The sequence below is a fragment of the Papaver somniferum genome, chromosome 2 (assembly GCF_003573695.1).
Source record: "Papaver somniferum cultivar HN1 chromosome 2, ASM357369v1, whole genome shotgun sequence".
In the NCBI taxonomy this organism is placed as follows: Eukaryota; Viridiplantae; Streptophyta; class Magnoliopsida; order Ranunculales; family Papaveraceae; genus Papaver; species Papaver somniferum.
This window is the reverse complement of record NC_039359.1, coordinates 66,857,459-66,866,296: the sequence shown is the minus strand read 5'-3', so window position 1 is coordinate 66,866,296 and position 8,838 is coordinate 66,857,459.

The following is an 8,838-nucleotide window of genomic DNA, read 5'->3' as shown; positions in this document are numbered from 1 at the left end:
TTTTATATACCCTACATGGGCTTTGACCCGTGCACGAACCGTGACCCATTTGAGGAGTAGGATTTTAAAAATACAAACAACAAGTGAAAAAGTACCTACTGAAAAGCTCTTATCACAAAAACATACGAAAACAAAAATCAACCTGTTACTTGCCCCATTTCAAGTTATATACAAATGGCGTCAGGTGTTGGAAACTGCATAGGATTTTCCATGCAATTTTTTTGGTTGATATTTGTACCCAGAGTCAGGAGTATAATCGTAATGATAATACTTAGAGTAATGTGGGTCATTTTTCTTATGAAAAAGAGAATACTTTTCTGACAAATGGTTCCTCTACTCAATTCATACGAATCCTTTTTATCGGTTTCACATGAATCGGTGTTGATAACAGTTTGTGCATCATTAGAAAATGATTTGACAGGCAAAACACTTTTGTCAGAATACTTCAAATTCTCTATGGAATTAAGCTTTTCTAGGAATTGAAAAACACTTTCAAACGTTCTGAACAGCTCCTTGTCAATGGAACCTTTATGGTAGTATTCCTCAAAGAGATTAAGAGTAATTCTCATGAGAGTCCATACCCTTGAGCGTTGACCATGTTTTCTTCGACAATTCTTTTTATTCTTTTTCTTAGATCGTTTCTTCACCTCTAGATTTTCTGACATGCTATATGGTATAGGATTATCATGTGCATCCATAGGAATGAAGTGTGATAATATCTGAACAACCTTTAAGGAACTCTGGTGTGCGTTACAGATGCCACGAGCAAGCCTCCCAAAAAGATTTCCCATAGGAATAGACTTTTGAGGATCGAACAAACACAAACTTATAAGGTTTGAGGTGTTTGCCTGCTCTGATACCAATTGAAAAAGCGGGGGTCTAACAACACCACCCAATATTTCGCTTAGTAATCTGCATGGACAAACTCGAATATATTTTTAAGAGAATCAACAAGACTTAATCAATTAAAAGTATATCAACGAGTTTATATCTCTCTCTTGATTTGATTTCCTCAAGCAGGAACTGCGAATTCTAATCAAATGCAAGGAATAACTTGGATGGTACCAAATACCAATATCCAAGGATCAATCAATGACAATCAACAACCAAAGGTTGGATTACTCTAATTGATGATCTAACACACAACCTGTATTATTTTAATTATAAAGATAAAACAATATAATGCGGAAATTGAAATAACACAGACACCAGAAATTTTGTTAACGAGGAAAACGCAAATGCATAAAAACTCCGGGACCTAGTCCAGATTGAACACACACTGTATTAAGCCGCTAAAAACACTAGCCTACTCCAAGATAACTTCGTACTGGACTGTAGTTGTACCCCAATCAATCTCCCACTGATCCAAGGTATAGTTATGCTCCTACGCCTCTGATCCCAACAGGATACTGCGCACTTGATTCTCTTAGATGATCTCACCCACAACTAAGAGTTGCTACGACCCAAAATCGCAGGCTTTGACAACAAACAAGTCTGTCTCACACATACAAGTCTATCAAAGGATCAATATGTCTCCCAAGGGATAAACCCTAAAGGTTTTGTTCAGCCTTTTGATAATAATCAAGGTGAACAGGAACCAATTGATAATCCGGTCTTATATTCCCGAAGAACAACCTAGAGTTATCAATCACCTCACAACAATATTAATCGTATGGTAGAGAAACAAGATGTTGCAGAATCACAAACAATGAGACGAAGATGTTTGTGATTAATTTTTATATCTTTCCTATCGGAGATATCAATCTCAAGCCAATCAATCTGATTGTACTCGTACGATAGAAGATGCAAGATCAGATCACAAAACTACGATAAAATTAGTATCGGTATGGCTTCACAATCCCAATGAAGTTTTTAAGTCGTTATCATGGTTTTAGAAGAATAAAACCAAAGGTTAAAGGAGAATCGACTCTAGCAGGCAAACTAGTATCACAGTAAGGTGTGGGGATTAGTTTTTCACAATACTATATGTGTCCTTTATATAGTCTTTCAAATCAGGGTTTGCAATCAATGTTAGCTTAGTAAAAAAGCAATCAATATTCACCGTTAGATAAAACCTAATTTAAATTCAAGCTAATATTTCTCAACCGTTAGATCGAAAAAATAGCTTATTACACACACTTGACAATGCACGCTTCTAGGTTTCTTAACCGTACCCAAACATATGCACTTGTTGGTTCAACAATAGTTAACCAAAAGGTTAGCCATATGAGCATTTCATATCAACCATGTTCTTCTTCACCATAACTAGTTCAAATGACTTCAAATGAAATAGTTAGAGAGTTGTTCAATTGCAAGGAAATCTTATGTACTACACAAGACACCATTGAAGCAAATATGATTTGATTCACTTGAATCGGTTCATGAACTTTTATAGCCACGGTTTGCAAACTACATTTCTTAGTATTTTTAAGTTTAAGTTCAGAAATCATCTTCAGATATATAACCTTCTCAAGTTCGCAGACTAGGTTCGCGGACTTAAGTTACTGGGCAGAGTTTACAAACTCCAGCAGAAATTCTCGGGTATGAGAACTTCGCCGGTTCGCGGACTTAGCTTCACGCAAGTAGTTTTTCAACTCCAACAGAAATTCTCGGGTTTGAGAACTTCGGAAGTTCGCGGACTTGGCTCACGCCATTCTTCCGGTTCTCTTGATCAACAAAGTTCGCAAAATTTGGTTCAAGGAATAGGACTTATACATAAATGTGTTTCCATAATAATTCTTATGTCCACCATTGGTTATGTAATCTAAACTCTCATTTCAATCATTGAAACATTATTAGAGGACGTTATACAGTTGTTACACCCTTTCTCGTCAAAGTAATTTTCAAGATGATTGAAACATATCATGACTTTCGTCACATGGTAAAGATAAACTTGATCGAAGCAAAAATCTTACCAACACATATTTCGAAATATAGATAGGTGAGGTAACTCGTATCGAAATACCAAATATGTATAATCCAAGTATATATATATATATAGCATACGACTTCTTGTCTCAAAGAGTAGGATATAGAGTAGATAGACTTTTGAGTGATAGATAAGTTCAATTCTTCACATACCTTTTTGTCGAGAAGTTCCACCGGTTCCTTGAGTAGTTCTTCTACTTGTATGATGAATCTCCATGAAGTCCTTGAGCTCAACTACACTTTCTATCCTAGTCCGAGACTTAGCTATAATAGACTAGAAATCAATACTTATAGTTTTGATCACTAACATTGACAAACATGCTTGAGATAGCAACGCATGCGAGTTCGACCGAGAAATGCTCTAACAATAATAGTCCTTCTATTTCGCACTTATTTTTTGCTGATGATTGTATGCTTTTTTCGAATGCCTCTTTGACTTATGCTAGAAACCTCATGAAGATTATAAATAAATTTGCCAAAGCCTCTGGTCAAGCAATTAATCTTGAGAAATCTGGTTTCTTTACAAGTGCTAAAATGTATCATAAGCATATTAAGTTACTGTCTAAAACTCTTGGGATTAAATTCTTAAGTTCTTCTGAAAAGTATCTTGGTACTCCTTTTTATGTTAAAAGAGATGAAACCAAAACTTTTCAATTTTTAATAAATAAGTTTTATACTATATTGAGTAACAGTAGAAGAACAAATCTAAATGTTGTTGGCAGGACTGTGGTTACTAAGCATGTGCTCTCCAGTTCAGCTGTGTATCATATGTCATGTTTTCCCTTTCCTAAAAAGATTAATTCTAAAATTGATTCAATTCAGAGAACTTTTTGGTGGTCTAAAAAGAGTCCTAGACGTGCTGTTTATTTTCGATCTTGGAATGATATTGTTAGGTCCAAAAGTAGTGGTGGTTTAGGGATTAGAAATTCTTATGCAACTAACAGGGTTTTTAAAGCAAAGTTAGGTTGGAGAATAATCCAAAGTCCTGATCAGTTGATCTCTAGATGTTTAAAAGATAAGTATTTCCCTAATCAAAATTTGCTGGAAATTGATAAGGCTGCTGATTCATCTTCCTGGATTTGGAAAGGCATAATTAATAGTTTGGTTTTCTTAAGATCCAAAATTATTAATTAGTAAAACTAATGATGGTACTTCAACGAATATTTGGTCTTTAAATTGGTTACCTCTCAGTAATTCGCCTTCGGTTTCTATTAATCCTAACTTTAATGATTACACTTTTGTTAGTGAACTTATAGATATACAGAATAACTGTTGGAATGTTGGGTTGTTGAATCAATTGTTTTCTCCTGGTGATGTTATAAAAATTAGGACTTTAAGGATTAATCTTAGTAAAAGAGATAAAAGTATGTGGGCTTATACAAAAAATGGAAATTATTCAATTAAGATAACTTATAGAGTTTATATGAATGATACTAGTTCAGTTGAAGAAGCATCGTTTTGGAAAAAAAAGTGTAGAATTTATACTGTCTGCCGAAAATTAAGTTCTTTGTTTGAAAGATTTTTGCTCAGATGCTTCCTGTAGATTCTTTGCTGAAATTTTACAAACCTTCTATTGATGATTGTTGTCCTCTGTGCAAGTCTTCTGAAGAAACGGTTCTTCATCTGCTTTTTAACTGTCAGATTGCTTCTCATATACGGTTTGCTCTATCGTTACAACATCTTGTTTCTGATAATGTTTGGATTGATGATATTTTTACGGTAGCTCATGCACTACTCCGGTTCACTTGATCAAAAAAGTTCGCAAACTTTGGTTCAAGGAATAAGGACTTATACATATATGTGTTTCCACGACAATGCTTATATCCTCCAGTGGTTATATAATCTAAACTCTCATTTCAATCATTGAAACATTCTTAGAGGATGTTATATAGTTATTACACCATTTCTCGTCAAAGCAATTTTCAAGATGATTGAAACATATCATGACTTTCGTCACATGGTAAAGATAAACTTGATCGAACCGAAAAGCTTACCAACACATATTTCGAGATATATATATGCGAGGTATACTCGGCTCGAAATACCAAATGTGTATAATCCAAGTCTATATATATAGCATACGACTTCTTGTCTCAAAGAGTAGGATATAGAGTAGATAGACTTTTGAGTGATAGATAAATTCAAGTCTTCACATACCTTTTAGTCAATGAAGATCCACCAGTTCCTTGAGTAGTCCTTAGTCTTGTATGATGATTTCCATGGAGTTCTTGAGCTCAACTACACTTTCTATCCTAGTCTGAGACCTTAGCTATAGTAGACTAAAAATCAAGACTTATAGTTTTGATCACTAACATTGACAAACATGCTTGAGAGAGCAACGCATGCAAGTTCGACCGAGCAAGGCTCTAACATCTGCAGTTCCACTAAATTAAATTCGATCATTTCAACCTTAGTTTCCATGTCAAAAATCTGGTTTGGTCATCCACGTGGATTGACAAAAGAATTTATCTGTCCATTCTCAAAGGAACTTCCTAATCAATAGAAATGAAGCTTAAACAAAAAAAGTGTAAGTAAAAATAATGGTATAGTTTTTATGCTCTCTCTCCTTGAAAAAATACCAGAAACCCTAAAAACATGAATTTTCATTTCGGCTAGCAAATCATCCTTTTTAACAACTTCTCTTAGTTCTTATCTTCTCTTTTAATCTCGTTTTTTTAGTTTATTTGATCTTAGATACTTGTTTTCTCCGCTTTTTATTTCTATATCTAGGTTGTTCCTCTTATATTTGAGTGTTTTTTGTTGTTGTTGTTGTTGTTTTATCAGCAAGTTACCAAGTGTTGGTTTTTGTGTTAACAACAATGAGTGTGATTTTATTTCCCGCTAGAAAATCTTCTTCAATGGATGAAGATAACATGAACACCAAAAAGAATGAATATAGCAACATCATCAACATCTTCATTAGTATTAACATCAACAACCCCGTATACACTTTGATCGATTGATTCTACAATGGTTATTAAGACTCCAATGCCGACTTGGCTGACTCAAACAGATTACGATTAACTCAAACATCCAGAACACCCGTGTTACTATGAAGACTTATGTCACAGAGAAGACTTGTGTACTTTAGAATAGATTACTTTAGCCTTGGTTACTTTGATTTACGAAAAATTCCACTCTTAAAGATTAATCCAAGAAAAATTAATATCCGGCTTAAAAGTAGAAAATTCAACACTTAAAGATGAAATGAAATTGTTAAAGAATGAGAAGACCACTATTATCAAAGAGCTATAGGAAGAAGATGTCGAAGAATTAATACAAGATAAAATTATATGCGATTTAAAAGCTAAAAATTCCACACTAGAAGGTGAAGTGGAAAGGATTATGAATGAGAAGAGCGGTCTTATCAAAGATCTAAATGAAGAGAAGGATAAAGTGTTAATCCAAGAGAAAATAATATCTGACTAAAAAGTATAAAATTCTACACATGAAGGTGAAGTCGAAAGAGTAAGAATGAGAAAGAGGTTGTCATCAAAAATCTTGGTGGTAAAAAGGCTAATGGATTAACACTAGAGAAAACAATTTTTGACCTAAAAGATGAGATTGCTGCTCTCGAAGATAAGAATAGAGGGTTGGCTGAAGATCGGGATAGATGGACACATGAAACATCGAATGTACATAATAATCTCTCTAGAAAAAAAAAACCTAGATATGGATCCAAAACTAAAACAATGTTGTGTAGATCAAGAGATTCTGACGAGTTATGGACGTGCTTCAATCATCACTAAAATACTAAATGGCTCAGTAATTTTTGATGAAGGTAATAAAACTAACATCCGAACGAGCTATTTATGTTAAACGTACGATTTTTTTTTTCTTGTGATGGTTGTGATTGAATGTTTTAGAGTTGATATTTTTTTTGAAAAAAAACAGAAAGATCCGAAAGAAGTGTTTAACAACTGAGGAAACTTATGTTGGTGTTGGTTTTTTGACGAAGGCGAAATTCGTAAAATCACATAGAAAAGGAATATATATATCTGACAATATCAGAAACATAAAAATTCGTGTTTTAACATTCTATAATAGAAGTGAATTGCAGTCCAGCAACCTCATTAGAGAAATAATATATGACACCAATATTATAGTCACTGAGGCAGAACTTTCAAAATTTCATTTATTAAGAGGCTTAGCATCTCTTTCTGGATTCGGAATTCATTCAAAATTCATATCTGGTGTTGTAACTCTTCCCTGATGTTCATAATAATATCCAGAACAAATTTGGTGCTTCCTTTTCATAATTCAATTTTCCAAACAATTAAATGCTCCTAAACAAATTGCCTGCTATTATAGAGAGACTAATTAATTAATTGTAGTGTTTTGTTCATCGGATGAATTCCTAGAAAATATTCCATTTTCATCCTAAATATTTCATTACTTCAATTCATGGCTTTTCTTGTTGAATTCCATGAATTCGTAATGAATATTCACATTTAGGACATAAGGGCCACCACCGAATAAGCCCCGAGAAAAAAAGACATGTGTTCTTAGTAATAGTGCTCCGAAGAGCACCCAAAAACATGGATGAAAGAGGATATGAAATACTCATAAAAAGAGGAAAGCAGAGAGAGAATATATAATGAAATAAAAGAAGAGCTTGTGGGACCGGGCCCATCGGTCGGCCGGCCATGCAGCTGATGCCGTGGTTGGTCCCCACTCCCTTATTTTCCTATTATTTTATTATTATTTGTCCACTCCTTTATCAAAGACTTCCTCTTTCAATCAAACTCTTTCGTATTTCCATATCTTATCAAATATTGCTCATTAGACCATATGGTTTACAAAAAAAGTCGTCCCACAACCATTATGTCTTTACACCATAAAATATTAAAATAATATTATTTTAATATCTCCAGATATTGGTCTTCAAAGCAAAAAATATACTACATCCTTAGAGAAAAATCAAGAGTTCCAGTCAAGATCAAACTCTTCTGAAAATACGAAATAATGCTCGATGGACCATTAGAAAGTACTAAAATGCTCAGGAATTGTCCGCGGACAACATGGTGGCACGTGCACCAGCATGGCCACTCATGGTAGGTCCCCTGGTCACCGTAATCCGGTTCGACTCCATTCATTGACTAATCATCCAAATTAATCCTCTGCAGTCCATATTTGGTTCATTCTCGTCCCACCAACTTGGATTATCATCCAATGACCGCCTAGCCGGTCCCACCATCACCAATGGCTAGTCTTTACAATTCTCTCTACCATAATTAAGTTTTCTACCTAATGCTCTGCAGAGCAAAATTTTGATTATGATTAATTAAACATTTATTATCATCTTTACACCAGATCCTCTACAACTGACTTTGGTGAATCCTATGCAAAGCCCTTGGAAACCACATGGCTGGTCCCATTGCCACTAATGTCCATTTCCCTCTATCCATTGGTCGTGCCTCTCTCAACCAATCATTGGTTCATTCATTATCGAAATTAGGATTTTGAACCTAATGCTCTAGAAAGGATAATTCTGAACAGGTTCAAATACCAATAGTTTTCATATTGATCCAGCTATCAATATTTTGATTAATATTTTATTAATTCAACTTTCAATATGTAATTGATCTGCAAAGCAATATTTCTCATATTGATTCAACTATCTATGTTCGAGAAGCAATATTCCATACTGATCCAGCAATCAATATTTCATCGATTCATCAACCAATATTTAGTTGGCTCATTAGTCAAAATTGGATTGTCAACCAATATGTTTTATTACAGTAATCTCTCTGCTTCGTCATTAGAATTTCTCATGAAATGGTGGCTCGAGGACGAACCTTCTTGTCCATTGTTCATCCTCATATGACTTCCTGTCAAATGCTTGACGCATCAAAAATACATATATACTAGTTTATGATCCATTCAACAATCTCATTATACTTATACTCA